This window comes from Phoca vitulina, unplaced genomic scaffold (assembly GCF_004348235.1).
Source record: "Phoca vitulina isolate PV1807 unplaced genomic scaffold, GSC_HSeal_1.0 scaffold1, whole genome shotgun sequence".
In the NCBI taxonomy this organism is placed as follows: domain Eukaryota; kingdom Metazoa; phylum Chordata; class Mammalia; order Carnivora; family Phocidae; genus Phoca; species Phoca vitulina.
This window is the reverse complement of record NW_022589704.1, coordinates 78,283,549-78,301,222: the sequence shown is the minus strand read 5'-3', so window position 1 is coordinate 78,301,222 and position 17,674 is coordinate 78,283,549.

Sequence of the window (17,674 nt, the reverse complement as noted above, 5' to 3'; positions counted from 1 at the left end):
GTTCGTAGGGAGTCTGCTTCTCCCTCTCCCTCTGCCCCTCCCCCCGCCACTTGTGCTCTCTCTCACTCTCTGTCTCTCTCAAATAAATAAACAAAATAAAAAAAGAAAGAAAGAAAGAAAACCCAGAACATTCAGTATGGGGAATGAAAAGGCACCAAAAGGGGTTAAAAGCACAGATGTAAGTACTGGATGCTAAGACCATGAAGCCTCATGGATCCAAGGATGGTCTTATCTCCCTTTCAGAGCTGAGAAAACTGGAGCCCCGCCCCCAAAGGAAAACCCTGCCTCAGACCCAGTGTGTGGGTCTGTGTTTACACGCATGCAGGGCTGACCCACAGAGAAAGGGATAGCTGGCCCTAATCAAGTTCCCAAAGCAACATTGGCCAAAATTTTCTCTGGAGAACATTAGTGCTCCTCACAAAAAGTGTCCTGTGTCCCAGTGAATGATGGAGACACTGTGCCCATATCACCATTTGAAGATGCACCAAGCACTTTGACATGTTACAGACACAAAAAAGTTCTAAGGAAAAGTAGCCTACCTAACATAGTTTGACCTGGCATGCCCTACTTAAGCACAGGAAGCTTTTTTTTTTTTTAAAGATTTTATTTATTTATTTGACAGAGAGAGACAGCGAGAGAGGGAACACAAGTAAGGGGAGTGTGAGAGGCAGAAGCAGGCTTCCCGCGGAGCAGGGAGCCCGATGCGGGGCTCGATTGCAGGACCCTGGGATCATGACCTGAGCCGAAGGCAGACGCTTAACGACTGAGCCACCCAGGCGCCCCATTACAGGAAGCTTTTATCAAATTATTTGTTCTTTCATTTGAGAAGCAATGGGCACAATGGTTGGGGGCAGGAGATCACCAAGAAGTGTATCTGTGTGACCTTGGATGAGTTCTTCAACCTCTCTGAGCCTCAACTTCGTCATCTGTAAAATAGGAATCATAATAGTAATGATGAGGAAGTGCAAGTGAACTTTGCAGAATAGTTTCTGGCACAATAAAGAATCTCTGCTCTATTTTATATTTTGCATGTAACTCTTATTTATACTTCTTAGAATTATTGAACATATCTTGGGAAATACTGGCCTCATTAGTGGACTCACTAATTGGAACTGGGATAACAGATCCACCCTTTTTTTCCCTCAGATTTTTAACTTAGAAAGTTGCCCTTTTCTAGAGATGTGATGTGACCTTCCACATTACTGAATTGACATAGTCTATTTGGGTAAGCCACTCTAACTAGCAATAATTATGAATTATTAGTATTTGGCTGACAGTGAAAAGGTATGTAATTTGTCATATAAACTGGGCACTTTTGAGAGCAAAAAAAGGTACTACTAATGATTATGTCAGAACAGCAGTTGTAAACAGGGCCTATGCCAGGCAAAAGGAGAGGCAAAATCACTTTACCAATGAATAATCTGAAATCATAGTGGATGACTATTTTTGGAAATCAGGTGACCTGAATCTCCAGGAATCTGCCAGTTGCTGAGTGAAATTTAATGGCTGTGTAATAGAGTAGAAAACCAACTGCCTGAAGTTACGAGTCTCTGAGTCTCGTTAGAGCAAGAATTCTTTCCTTTTCTTCTTTGGATTGCTAGTGTTCAGTGTCTCATAGGTATTCAATATTTTTAAAAATTCATTTAGTATTTAGTTCAATAGATAGTTATTAAGCACCTACTATATGCCAGGCACATTTCTAGGACCTGTAGAGGTAACAGTAAACAAGCCAGTCCTGTTTGCCGCTCTCACAGAGTACATATTCCAGACCAGAGAGAGACAATAAGGAAGTAAGTACATAAATAAGAATGAATGTGCTAAGCTCTATGGAGAAAAAAATGGGATAGCATGATAAACTATAGTTTATCTGGATTAGACCCAGTGGCCTGGCACTGCCTCTCTAAGGAGGCTGAGTCTTCAATGCTGAGCAAATGAGAGCAATGGGAGCAAATCGGCAATAAGAAGTTCCCCTGGAAGGCAAGGGAACAGAGAATGAAAAGGTCCCATGCAGGGAAAGAGTTTGGCAGGTATGATGAACAGAAGGAGGGCCAAAGGGATTGGGGCCCCCGAAGGGGGGAGAAAATAGGTAGCAGAGCAGAAGGGAGCAGACAGGAACTAAATAAATGGGCCTTGGAGATGTGATCATAGAATTTGGATTTTTTTTTTATATTTTATTTACTTATTTGAGAGAGAGATCGAGAGCAAGAGAGAGAGCATGAGTGGGGAGAGGGGCAGAGGCGGAGGGAGAGAATCTCAAGCAGACTCCATGCTGAGCTCAGAGCCCATTGCGGCACTCGATCTCATGACCCCGAGATCATGACCTGAACCAAACTTGTACGCTTAACCGACTCAGCCTCCAGGCGCCCTGGATTTTATTCCAAGGGTAACATGCCGTCAGACATAGGAGGGCTTACAGCTGGGTAATAACATGATTACTTGACTGAATGAATGAATGAATGAATGGTTCCAAGTTTAAGTCTGCACCTGTCACTTCACTAACTGTAAAACTCTGATGTAACTTTTCATCTTCAATGAGATTTTCAAATCTAAATGATATCTGAAGTCCTAGAAAAGACTAAACTGTTAGACTGCAATGAAAGTTTTTCCCTTAAGAAAAACATTCCTTTGGAAGATGTGAAACCCCATCTAGGGAGCATACATTACCTAATGTCCTTCTTTTTCTTATTCTTCCTGTTTGTCTTCCTATTACTCTATCCTTTCTCTACTTAACCCCTAAGTTCAAGAGAGAGAAAAAAAATAGCAAACATTTCAAAATGGATGGGCTAATAAACCATGTGTATTCAGCATTCAGTTGCCCTAAGAGGTGTGAGCTTAAGAATTCTTTCCTTTGCGGTTAACCCTTTGCTTATTAGGGGGAAGCCACCCCTCCCACAGAAACTACATTTCATCTGACACAAAAAAGGGTTGGTGCCAGGCCTGGAGAGAAGGCTAACTGAGAGAGAATAGCCATCGAAGGGCAGCGTCAAAGGATACACAACAAGAGCTCTGTGTTCTTTCTGTGAGCACTGGACTACAAGTTGGGAAATTTGGGTTTTGGTCCAGGTTATACTAATGCACTGTCTGACCTTGGGCAAACACTGACTGAGTTATTTCCCTTAGTTTCATCCTTACTAGAGGATGATAACATCTGCCTCCTTCACGTTGCAAAATAAGGCTACTTAGAAAATCACGTGCCCTATACTTTTAGACATTTAGAAACACACTGCAGACACCCCCCTTTTCAGGTTCCGTGGATTTCTGGAGCTCTGGGCTCACAGGGGAATATTGTAGGGCATACTCCTAATTGTTTATTCACGGTTGCTGCCTCTCTTCAGACTTCATCCAGCAGAAGCGTTTGAAGGAGCAAGTGCACCGTGAGGAGAAAGCACAGGTCTCTCACAGACATCAGCAGCGGAGCGGGATGACAGAGAAACAAGAACATGGGCAGGATGCCTTCGTAGACGTCATGTCAGAAAATAGAGATCTGAGTCAAGGGCATTCACTTTGAGAATTTAATTAAGATGATGGGTATGCAGTAGCTTCAAATACATGAGGTTCAGTATGAAAATAAGGGCAGATGCGTACTCTGTTCTGAAGTTGTCTCTTCTCTCGAGAGTCCCTCAGCTGGCCTTATGTAACATCAACAAAATGGGAGGGGTTTTTTTTTTTTTTTTTGAGACAGAGGAATGGAGGAAAGGTTCATAAAACTCAGTGGATTGAACTTGTTATCTGGGGAGAATTTGTTTTCTTGGAAGGCAATCTTTATCTGTATTTCCTCTTAGAATTATGGCTGATTGCCCTGTCAAGGGCATTGCAGTAAGCTGTGTAGTCTGTTTGGTAAGGGTACTCCAATCGGATTGCAGAATTTGGTCTTGTTTTTGCTCATTAATGCTGACTGCTAATGTGATTTACTGCTGCTGTGTAGACTTAGCTCTCACCCTTTAGCCAACAGGAAATGGCACAGCTGTGTGAGTGTTGAATAATAAGTGATTGCCCAATTGATCATACTTTTCTCGTTTATAGCAAATTTGACAGAGAAATTGCATTCTTCAGAGACCAGGACCACATAATTTTGGTTCTGTACATGATAGGGCACCCATCACCCTTCCCAACTGTTCCTTCCAAACTTCAGTGTCCTTGACTCCTGATGGCATTTCTTTATTTTATAGTTCAGTATTTCCTAGGGGAAACAAAAAGATCAACACATAAAGGATTAATACAGGATTATAAGACTCATTGATTACTTAATATACTAAATACCCATATATACTTTAGATCAGTTTGTCAGTGCAATACGAAAAAACATTTAAGGAACTTCCCTAAGAAAATATTTTAAAAACGAGTGCATTATAACTTGTTATCTTTGAAAAGCATATAGTACATTCAAAAGATACACCTTTATCAGGATTCTAGGAGTAGTCAAAGAAAAGCAAAGATTATTACTGAGCGCAGATAAGGCCATCTTTCAGATACTGCCAGAGCTGCATTGCTAATCTGATGAGATTTACAGAGCCAAGTTACTTATGGCTCTGTGCATGGTCAAGTGGCTTTCAATATTTTAATCCAAGACTTAAAAGATGGAATCAGAAGTGTCCTGTCAAGTTTCTGGAAAAATCCTTCTGGAAAAAAAAAAAAGGGAAATGTGAAAATTTAGTTGAGGTTGCTGTTTGTTTAAAGAAAAGGCGGTAATTGTTAGATCAAACTTAAAAACAAAAACACCCAGTAACCACTATGTTATTATTCCTGAACTCAATATGAGGAAACAGAATAATTGGCCAGGTTGAACTGAAAGGATTCATTAGCTTAGGCAAAGACAAAGACAGTAGGTTTCAAAGCATTTAACCTTAAATTGCAGATGTTGTTCTATAGCAGTAGCTTTCGGCATATGATTGGGCAGAGGGGCTACTACTTTCATAAAAAAAAAAAAAAAAAACCAACCAACCCACCAACCAAGAAAAAAGTCCACAGATGTTCTCTGGGAGACTACATCTAGAATTAGAGGTCAAATTGCAATCATTTTGATAATAAGCCTCTAAAGAGATGTCTAGGTCAGTCTGTACTATTTATTTAAAAGTTGAGTACCTTAGATGAGTTATTTTAGAACTTGAATGGTGCATGATGCGTGAACAAGGCTTATAATGGATCACTAGTGATTCCAGACCTAGGATTTCAGAATCGCTGCTCTAAACCAGATTTTAGAGGGGGAACATGTCTTTTTTGACACTACCATTTTGAATGCAGCAGAGAGGATGCAGTACTTTAGATCATATTCTCTTCTGGAGGGGTAGCACTTAGAGTTTTTGGCTCACCTGTTAAAGACTATAGAATATACAACAATATCAATTCTTTCTTCCTTTTTGCTGCAGAAATGGGAGCAAAATTATTTTCTTTGCTTTCAGTGAATTATTCAAAATAGTTTATGTTCTTACCCTAAAAGATCCTTCCAGTTAAATTTTCTTTATATCTGGCTATAAATTAAAACCCCAAATCTTATTCTTTCCTTTGAAGGACACCTGTTTAAAGGAAGAGGGCATTATGGAAAATATACCCCAAATGCTCAAAATAATACTCAAGAATATCTAAGGTAATATCTAAGGTAATGCAGGTCCAGATAAGATCTAGCAACCACTGATTTTTGAAAGCATTTATGTGGGAAAGAAAATTACTCTTTTATCCCTGGCCAGCAAGACTCTTCTCTTCTATAAACATCTTCTAGCCTTGTGGGTCCTCTGGACCCTCCTTCTCCACTCCAGCCTCCAAGGAGCCCTCTCTGAAAGGCACTGCTTTTCATAATGCCGGCCCTTACTGAGTGTTGTTGAATGTGATTATGAACTAACTGTTAGCGCCTTAAAACAGGCCACCTAAATAGAGGTCAAATGACTCACCACAATCTGATCCTGGCCCTTATCCAAGACGTTTCTGTCGGTCATATCACTGTCAACAGACCACGACAGACTGGCCATAGGTTAAATGCATGTGTAAGCATTATAATGCAATGTCTGGTAACTAACAAGATGTGTAAGTCATATGGAAAAAAGAAAACAAAAAAACCTGTCTTGTGCTTTAAAAGCAGAGAGGAGGTCCTAATACATCAATTATACAATTCATCTTAATTTTAACTCCAAACAGAAAGCTACCATCAGCACATCGTATGTAGCCATTGATCGTAATAAATATTTACTGAGGGTTTCTGCCAGTACACATTGTTTGGGCTTACAGCCTCAACGGTGCCTCAGAAAATGCCTCCTGGTGCCCTCACATTGTCCCAGCAAGGCAATGGAGTCAGTCAAGTGACTGCTCTTCGGAGCCCCCCGTGTCATCCAGTCCACATAGAGAAGTCTAGCTTCGTGTTAGACAGGCTCACTAAAGGCTCCTAACATGTTGGCACCAGGGCATTTATGGAGTTCATATACAATTAAAACAGACATTGGAAACCAAATTTTATAGTACATCAGAAATCTTGGTGTGGTGTGAAAGAAAAAAAAATAAGGCGAACGTGAATGTGTTTATTTTTATTAAAAAGCAGGAATTAGAAAGAAAGACTAATATTAGCATGCTAAAGAGAGGCTTATTTATTATAATGTACAATGGAAGTCATTCAACTTTGATTCATTTTCCCAAAAAGCTAACTAGATGTTGCCCAATTAATACATCTTAGAAGTTTTCCCCAAATGGTGCTTTCCACATATATAAATTCATAGTTTTATTTCTCCCCAGAGTTCTCAGTTTGGATTTTCAACAGCCTTGTTGAGTGCTACCGGTCCTATGCTTCTCAGTCAGAGGGCTGGAAAGTCAGGTCAAAAGAGTTGGAGAAAAGAGAATCAGGAGCCTCTGCCGCTCCCTGGACCTCACTTACTAGGGCATTCCGTGGACTGTAAGACTTCCGAAGGCCTCTCAAACTGACTGATGCTGGTAGAACTTACCACAGGGCCCTTAAACAGTCTCAGGTGAATGAGGAGAAGACTCTAGGAGCAGCAATTCTAATTGTGCAAATGTCTTTCGGTACTAGCCCCAAATGTCAGGGTGCAAGTGTAACAGGAGAAGTCCTTTACAAAGGAGGGGCAAATTGGATAATTCCAGGCCCCTGATATCCACTGTCCCCCCGCCCCAACACAAGTCCCCAAGGGCTTTCACTACTATGAGGAAAATCTGTTTGTATTAAAATATAAACAGCACGTTAGACTGCAAACCCTATCTCCAAAGGAAAGCTGGGCTGCAAGCATGATCTCTAGGTTTTCTAAAATTTCACAGGAGTGAAAACAACGAAGTTACAGTTTGGAGAGCAACACTTTGCTTTTGTAAATATAAATGACCCTTACGTCATTTTAAAAAGCCCAGTAAAATTACCATTTAAATTAAATGCAAATGAACAGTTGTGTTCACCTTGCAGAACAGAAGCTGGTTCAATTCAATGATGCATTGCACTCCCCTGTCTGATCTTAAAACCTCTACAGAAAAGCTGCAGTAAGAAACTGAAATGTAGGTCCTTGCAATGAAACCCTTTCTCAGTCATGAGCCAGCCCTAGACGCTTATGGGCTCAGGCAAACACCATTAGTTACTCATTCTTTCCTCTCCCATCTAAATCTGGTTCAAATATCTCTCAAAGAAAGACTTAAATGGACTGTGGGAAACTCAAAAGGCAATGTTTCTACTGAAGAGTGTATGCACTGGTGGTCTACTCACTTTTACTTTGAAAATCATGGGTAATTTTACGTATGAGAGGCATCCATACATAACAGCTTCCCACACTGTTGGGAGTATGGTTATTTTGATTACCACTAACTAGCTGTGTGACTTTGAGCAAATATTTAACATCTCTGAGTGTCAAGTTCTCTACCTGTAAAATTAGAAAGCTTACGACCCACATGACCTATTAGATTTTGTACAGCTCTAATATGCCATGATTTAGGACTTGGATTGTTTTTTATTTTTATTTGTTTATTTATTTATTTAAAGATTTTATTTATTTATTTGAGAGAGAGAAAGAGAGTGCACCAGCGGGGTATGGGGTAGAGGGAGAAGTAGAATCCCCGCTGAGCAGGGAGCCCGATGCGGGACTCAATCCCAGGACCCTGGAATCATGACCTGAGCCAAAAGCAGACGCTTAACTGACTGAGCCACCCAGGCGCCCCTGGATTGTGTTTTAGATCAATAGGAAGAACTACAACCTCCATGCCTACTTTCTATCAGCCTACAGCAGCTGGCTCACAAATGTATGGCTTTGGGCACTTTATACCACTTTTCCGGGACTTGGATCCTCCACAGGCACTTTTATATTTTGACTCAGGAATCCAACTACATATGTTGAAGTCATTGGCCTATAAGGCATTTAATTTCTGTCTTGTCTAAATAGTATCTTTTATAAGGCATTAAGAAAAACCCATTCACATCCACTTCAGAAGAACAGATTGCCATATGGTCAAATGAACTGGTCTCTTCAGATGCACACATGCAAACATAACTATAGATTATGTCGTATCATACATGCCCATGATGACATGTATCATACAGATTTGGGTGTTGGGGGAATTTTTTTCTTTATTTTATTGAAGTATAATTACATACAGTAATAAGTGTAGACTTTGAGTGTACGGATGAGTGAATCTTGACAAATGTATATGCTCATGTTATCAATGTCCCAAGAAAGATATAAAACACTGCCTTTGAAATTTCCCTTAGCTTTTTTCCCAATTTCTCTTCTGAAAGGAACAACTATGGTTTTGATTTTATCCCCATGGATTAGTTTTGCCTATTCCTGGACCGTGTGTTGTTTATGATTGTTTAGATTGATCTATGTGACTGCATGTATTTGCAATTTGTTCCTTTTCCTTACTGCATAGTATTCCATGGTGTGAATACACCACAACTTATCTATGCTTCTGTTAATAGACAAATTGGCTTGATTCCAATTTTTCACTCTAATGAATAAGGTTACAGTGAACATTCCTGTACATGGCTTCTTGGGGACTTACATTTTCTTTGGCAGGGGAGAGGTGTGTGTATATTAATACCTAGGAGGGAATTGCTGGGTCAAAGGTTAAGGAGATATTTAACTTAATGAGAAATTGCCAAACAGCTTTCCAGTGCTGATGTACTCTTTTACTATCCCATTGGCAATGTGAGTAATTCCATTGCCCTACATTTTTTCTGACATTTGGTATTTTTACTTTTAGCCATCCTAATGGATGTATAATATCTCTTTGTGGTTTTAATTTGCATTTCCCTTATGTATTTCCCATATTTTCATATGTCTATTGGGAATTTATATATTCTCTTTTATGAAGTATCTGTGCAAAACTTTTGCCCATTTTTATTGAGTATTATCTTTTCACTGTTGATTTGTAGTTTTAAAAACTATTCTCCTATGTAAGTTATTTGTCAGGTGTATGTACTGGGGAAATTATATCCCAGCCTGTGGTTTACTTTTTCATTTCTGTAACAGTATCTTTTGAATTTTGGTAAGTTTTGTTTATCAATTTTTTTTCCCTTTTTGCCTTCTGTTTATAAATATTTTCCTACCCCAACTTCACAAAGATACTCTCCAGCTGTTTTCTTTATAGGCTTAGTTTTTAGCTTCTGCCTTAGGTCTGTAATCCTTTTACAGTTAATTTTTGTGTATAGTGTAAAAAAATATATACGAATATCCAGTTTATCTAGCACGTTTCATTGGGGAAAATTATTTTACTATTAAATTTCATTGACATCTTTGTAAAAAACATTTTGATCATAAATATACAATCTATTTCTGTACTCTCTGTATCGTTCCATGAATCTATTATCTATCCTTACACAAAAACCACATTTTCTCAATTATAACCTTACATGAACTCTTGATCATATAGTGAAAATTCTCCAATTTTATTCTTCTTTTGGATCCTTGTTTTAGTAATTGAAGGCCCTTTACATTTTCTTTTTTCTTTTTTTATTATGTTATGTTAATCACCATACATTACATCATTAGTTTTTGATGTAGTGTTCCATGATTCATTGTTTGCATATAACACCCAGTGCTCCATTCAGTACGTGCCCTCTTTAATACCCATCACCAGGCCAACCCATCCCCCCACCCCTCTCCCCTCTAGAACCCTCAGTTTGTATTCCAGAGTCCATAGTCTCCCAAGGTTCATCTCCCGCTCCGATTTCCCGCCATTCATTTTTCCCTTCCTGCTATATTCTTCTTCTTCTTCTTTTTTTTTTTAACATATAACATATTATTTGTTTCAGAGGTACAGGTCTGTGATTCAACAGTCTTACATAATTCACAGCGCTCACAATAGCACATACCCTCCCCAATGTCTATCGCCCAGCCACGCCATCCCTCCCACCCCCCACCACTCCAGCAACCCTCAGTTTGTTTCCTGAGATTAAGAATTCCTCCTATCAGTGAGATCATATGATACATGTTTTTCACTTATTGACTTATTTCACTCAGCATAATACCCTCCAGTTCCATCCACATCATTGCAAATGGCAAGATTTCATTCCTTTTGATGGCTGCATAATATTCCATTGTGGGGTGTGTGTGTGTGTGTGTGTGTGTGTGTGTGTATACATATATATATATATATATATATACCACATCTTTATCCATTCATCTGTCGATGGACATCTTGGTTCTTTCCATAGTTTGGCTATTGTTGACATTGCTGCTATAAACATCAGGGTGCACGTACCCCTTCGGATCCCTACATTTGTATCTTTGGGGTAAATACCCAGTAGTGCAATTGCTGGGTTGTATGGTAGCTCTATTTTGAACTTTTTGAGGAACCTCCATACTGTTTTCCAGAGTGGCTGCACCAGCTTGCATTCCCACCAACAGTGTAGGAGGGTTCCCCTCTCTCCGCATCCCTGTCAACATCTGTTGTTCCCTGACTTGTTAATTTTAGCCATTCTGACTGGTGTGAGGTGGTATCTCATTGAGGTTTTGATTTGAATTTCCCTGATGCCGAGCGATGTTGAGCACTTTTTCATGTGTCTGTTGGCCATTTGGTTGTCTTCTTTGGAAAAATGTCCGTTCGTGTCTTCTGCCCATTTCTTGATTGGATCATTTGTTCTTTGGGTGTTGAGTTTGATAAGTTCTTTATAGATTTTGGATACTAGCCCTTTATCTGATATGTCATTTGCAAATATCTTCTCCCATTCTGTCGGTTGTCTTTTGGTTTTGTTGACTGTTTCTTTTGCTGTGCAAAAGCTTTTTATCTTGATGAAGTCCCAATAGTTCATTTTTGTCCTTGCTTCCCTTGCCTTTGGCAATGTTTCTAGGAAGAAGTTGCTGTGGCTGAGGTCAAAGAGGTTGCTGCCTGTGTTCTCCTTTAGGATTTTGATGGAATCCTGTCTCACGTTTAGGTCTTCCAACCATTTTGAGTCTATTTTTGTGTGTGGTGTAAGGAAATGGTCCAGTTTCATTCTTCTGCATGTGGCTGTCCGATTTTCCCAACACCATTTGTTGAAGAGACTGTCTTTTTTCCATTGGACATTCTTCCCTGCTTTGTCGAAGATTAGTTGACCATAGAGTTGAGGGTCCATTTCTGGGCTCTCTATTCTGTTCCATTGATCTGTGTGTCTGTTTTTGTGCCAGGACCATACTGTCTTGATGATTAAGTTTTGTAATAGAGCTTAAAGTCCAGAATTGTGATGCCACCAGCTTTGCTTTTCTTTTTCAACATTCCTCTGGCTATTCAGGGTCTTTTCTGGTTCCATACAAATTTTAGGATTATTTGTTCCATTTCTTTGAAAAAAGTGGATGTATTTTGATAGAGATTGCATTGAATGTGTAGATTGCTCTAGGTAGCATTGACATCTTCACAATATTTGTTCTTCCAATCCATGAGCATGGAACCTTTTTCCATTTCTTTGTGTCTTCCTCAATTTCTTTCATGAGTATTTTATGGTTTTCTGAGCACAGATTCTTTGCCTCTTTGGTTAGATTTATTCCTAGGTATCTTATGGTTTTGGGTGCAATTGTAAATGGGATTGACTCCTTAAATTCTTTTTCTTCTGTCTTGTTGGTGTATAGCAATGCCACTGATTTCTGTGCATTGATTTTATATCCTGCCACTTTACTGAATTGCTGTATGAGTTCTAGCAGTTTTGGGGTGGAATCTTTTGGGTTTTCCACATAAAGTATCATATCATCTGCAAAGAGTGAGAGTTTGACTTCTTCTTTGCCATTTCGGATGCCTTTTATTTCTTTTTGTTGTCTGATTGCTGTGGCTAGGACTTCTAATACTATGTTGAATAGCAGTGGTGATAGTGGACATCCCTGCCATTTTCCTGACCTTAGGGGGAAACTTCTTAGTTTTTCCCCATTGAGAATGATATTCGCTGTGGGTTTTTCATAGATGGCTTTTATGATATTGAGGTATGTACCCTCTATCCCTATACTCTGAAGAGTTTTGATCAAGAAAGGATGCTGTACTTTGTCAAATGCTTTCTCTGCATCTATTGAGAGGATCATATGGTTCTTGTTCTTTCTTTTATTAATGTATTGTATCACATTGATTGATTTGCGGATGTTGAACCAACCTTGCAGCCCAGGGATAAATCCCACTTGGTCGTGGTGAATAATCCTTTTAATGTACTGTTGGATCCTATTGGCTAGTATTTTGGTGAGAATTTTTGCATCCATGTTCATCACAAGCCTTTCTCAAGAAACAAGAAAGGTCTCAAATACACAACCTAACCCTACACCTAAAGGAGCTGGAGAAAGAACAACAAATAAAGCCTAAACCCAGCAGAAGAAGAGAAATAATAAAGATCAGAGCAGAAATCAATGAAATAGAAACCAAAAGAACAGTAGAACAGATCAATGAAACTAGGAGCTGGTTCTTTGAAGGAATTAATAAGATTGATAAATCCCTGGCCAGAGTTATCAAAAAGAAAAGAGAAATGACCCAAATAAATAAAATCATGAATGAAAGAGGAGAGATCACAACCAACACCCTTTACATTTTCAATATCAATTTTAGTTTCAGCTTGTCAAAAAAAAAAAGACTTGCTGGGTATATGATTGGAATTGCATTCAATCTATAAATGAATATGGGGAGAATTGGGATCTTAACAATATTCAGTCTTCTGACACAGAAATCTGGCTCACCTCTCCATTTTGTGTGTGTGTGTGTGTGTGTGTGTGTGTGTGTTTAACTTTCTCATAAGTATTTTGTATTTTTCAAAGTATGGTTCTTGCACATATATGTTAAATGTATTCCTAAGTATGTCATGTATTTTTGCCATCATTTTGAAATGTTTATTTCTGACTATTTATTGCTAGTATATAGAAACAGAATTGATTTTTTTGTATGGAAATCTTAAATCTTGTGACCTTGTTGAAATCACATAATCATTTATTATTTTTAATAGGTTTTTTTGGTTTTTGTTTTGGGGGTTGTTTTTGTTTTTTTGCTAAATTACTTAGGATTCTCTTCATACAAAATCCTGTTGTCTGAAATAAAGACTGTTTAAATTTTTCTTAGAATCAATACAGTGTTGGTTAGGATTGGTGAAAGCAAACATCCTTAGCTTGATGTTTGCCTTAGTGGAAAGTGTTCACTATATCTCCATTAAGTGTGATATTAGCTACAAATTTTTCATAAATGTTCTTTATCATATTAAGGAAGTTTCCTACTGTTTCTGATTTGCTGAGAGTTTGTTGGGTGTTGTCAAATGCTTTTTCTATACCTATTGAAATTATTGGGTGAGTTTCTCATTTATTTTAATACAGTGATTTCAATTGGTAGATGTTTAAATATTAAACCAATATTGCATTCTTTGGATGAATGCTATTTGCTTATAATGTATTATCTTTTTAATATATTGTTGAATTTTGTTAAGGTTTTTGTGGGTATGTGTGTTCATGAGGAATATTGGTCTGTTATTTCTTTTTTTATAGTGTCATTTTCAAATTTCAGTTATAAGATTATTCTGGCCTCATAAAATATATTGGGATGAATCCCTTCCCCCTTATTTTCCAAAAAGTTTTGTATAAGATGTTTTTTCTTTTAAATGTTTGATAGAATTTACCCTGAGCCAAGTGTCTGAGCCAGAAATTTTCTTTGAGGAAATTTTTAATTATAAATTCAATTTCTAACACAGATACTTTTATTCAGTTAATACAGCTTTTATTCAGGTTATATATCTTCTTGTATCCATTTTGGAAATAATATTTCTCAAAGAAATAAGGCACTTCATCTATGTTGTCAAAATTGTTGGCATAGAGCTGTTCATAGAATTTTCTTACTTTCTTTCTAAGGATCTGTAGTGATAGTCCCTCTTTCATTCTTGCTTTTGGCATTTGTAAAAAAATTTTGACTAGTTTTGATAGAGGTTTATCAATCCTATTAATATTTTAGAAAAACCAACTTTTGATGCTTCCAAATGTGTTAATTTTCTTACTATTTAAGATTTCTTCATTGATTTTTGTTCTTACATTTACTATTTCCTTTCTTCCACTTACTTGGGGCTTAATTTCCTTTTCTTTTACTATAATTTTTTTTTTTTTTTGAGAGAGAGAAAAAGAGAAAGAGTGCAAGTGGGGGGTTGGGAGGCAGAGGGAGAAAGAGAATCCCAAGCAGATTCCCTGAGGACCAAACCCCATGTGGGGCTTGACCTCACAACCCTGAAATCATGACCTGAGCCAAAATCAAGAGTCAGATGCCTAAATGGCTGAACCACCCAGGTGCTCCTTTTTCTATAATTTTAAAATGCAATTAATTTTAGACTTTTATTGTTTTTCTAATATAAGTATTTAAAGCTATAAATTTCCTTTTAAACCCTCTCTTAGCTACATCTTACAAATTTCAATATTTGTGTTTTTTATTGTTCTATTCAAAATATTTTCTAATTTCTCTTCTGATTTCTTCTTTGACTAAAGGGTCATTTAGAAATATGTTCTTTAATATCCAAATACTTGGAGGAATTTATTGATTTTGTTTGTTTGTTTGTTTGTTTGTTAAGGATTTCTAATGTAATCTTGCTGAGGTCAGATAAAATACACTGTGATTTCAACCCTTTAAAATTTACTGAGGGTTTTTAATAGACTAGCATATTGGTTTTTTGTTTAACATTCCATGTGTGCTTGAAGAGAATGTGTTTTCTGCAGCTGTCAGATGTACTGTTCTATAAAAGTGTGTTAGGTCACTGGTTGATAGTGCTGTTCAAATCTTATTTTTCTGTTGAGTTTTGAAAAATCTCTTTGTTCTATCAATTTATGAGAGTTGCCTCTTAAAGTTTCTAGTGATGATTGTGAATTTATCTCTTTTCCCCCATTTAGTTTTGTCAGTTTTTTTTTTTATGGACTTTAAAGTTCTGTTATTAGGTGTATTATGTTCAGAATTGTCATGTCAGTTGATACATTCAATGTTTTATCATTATAAAATATGCCTCTTTATCTTGGACAATACTTCTTGTTTGAAGCCTACTTTGTCTGATAGAAATGCAATTACACCAGCTTTCTTATGATTTGTGTTTGGATGGTGTATATTTTTTCTATCTTTTTACTTTTAAACTCTTCGTGATTCTATATTTAAAGTGTGTATTCATATTGACAACATACAGTCTTATATTATTATTCATTCTGATAATCTCTGTTTTTAATTGGAAATTTTAATCCAATCATATTTAATATAGAAATTAATATAGTTCGGTTGGCTATAATATTTCTGTTGTTTTTTCTTTTTCCTTCCATGCTGTTTCCTTCTGTCATATATTATCTAAATAGGTTCCTAGGTGTCATCCTCTTGGCTTAGGCTGCTTCTCTATCTCTCAAGAAAAGTAGATCAATACAGCATATATGCACTAAATATAATCAAATAAATAGGTAAATGGAAAATAAGTCTATTGGGAACATAGTCTAGGGTGGATCACACAACTCATGGTCATTTTGCAGAGAGGACTTTATCAGAGGATCAGTGTCAACATTAGTGGTACTACTCTGGGGCCAACACCAGCCCTGATACTGCTAAATGTTTTCCTTGGTGATTTGTGAGAATAGTAATTAAGGAAGTAAATGATAACTGCCAGGTGGAAAGGTTGGTTAGTCCATGGTTGCCCAGATTATAAAAATAAAATAATGTGTTGGAGAAATAATCAGTAGCAAACAAAATGAATGTTAATTAGATATGTCTTTAGCTGATACACTTAAAAACAAAGCTAAAAAATAATTTAAAGCTAGTAAGGATGAGAAAGATTAGCAGGAAAAAAGTCTTGAGATCAACATGGATAATAAAATGATTCTTTCACCACTTACATCCAATAATTTAAAAATATTATGAGACCAGGATTCAGAAGTAGTAATACAGCATGTCATGGTGATGACCTAACTTCTGTGCTTAGCACCAGCATGCTGTGTCCAGTTGTAGCTTCCCTAATTAAGGTGGAAGAACTAGATAGATTTCAGGGAAGCATCAGAAATTTGGTTTTAGAGATAGATGAATAGTTAGAGATGATTGTGTCCAAACTCCACATTTCGGGGCGCCTGGGTGGCTCAGTCGTTAAGCGTCTGCCTTCGGCTCAGGTCATGATCCCAGAGTCCTGGGATCGAGCCCCGCATCGGGCTCCCTGCTCTGCGGGAAGCCTGCTTCTCCCTCTCCCACTCCCCCGCTTGTGTTCCCTCTCTCGCTGTGTCTCTCTCTGTCAAATAAATAAATAAAATCTTTAAAAAATAAATAAATAAATAAATAAATAAATAAATAAAAACACAAACTCCACATTTCACTGGTGACAAAGCCCAGAAAGTTGAAGTATTTTATCCCAAGGCATACAGTTAATTTGTGGTAGAACTATGACTAGAACCTTAACTCTTAATTCCTTATCTGTTCCTTCCAATTCTCAGAGTGATCTAGGGATTTTGAAATGAGAGAAGATGAGGAAAGATGCAGGGAAGTGAAATTATTCATTGTAGAGAAGAATATATATACAATACCTATTATCAAGACTATGAAAATTTCTTAAAGGTTGGTGACTAGACACTCTTCATCTCCACTAACAAGGAACTTCATTTTTTTTTAAAGATTTTATTTATTTATTTGACAGAGAGAGAGAGACAGCAAGAGAGGGAACACAAGCAGGGGGAGTGGTAGAGGGAGAAGCAGGCTTTCCGCTGAGCAGAGAGCCCGACGTGGGGCTCGATTCCAGGACCCTGGGATCATGACCTGAGCCGAAGGCAGATGCTTAACAACTGAGCCACCCAGGTGCCCCAAGGAACTTCATTTTTTACCGAGGACTAAATGGGAGGAAATGCACAATAAAGTGCAACAGGAGGAATTTAAGAAACACATAAGGGAACTATTTCATGCAGCAAGAATCATTACTTATTAATGTGGTAACTTATAATATCTGTTACGGTCCAACACCATTCCCAGAGTGAGCTGAGTCCCTGTTGAGCCTTTATGATTTCAGTTTTCATCTTCTACTATGAACTACAGGGTTGTGGTGTTAGGTGAGACAATTTACCTAAGCACTCCCTTGGCTGGCCAAGATCTATTGGAGAATATGACACTCCCTGTCAGCAGCAAATGGAATTCTCCTTGATAAATGCTATAGCAAAATTTTAAATTGCCAAATTGTGAATTGTTCAAAATAATAATTTGTGACCAGTTTATTGAGGAAATTAAAAAAAAAAAAAAACCTAGATACTACAAACTACATGAAAAACTACAATTAGAAGTCATTACCTGT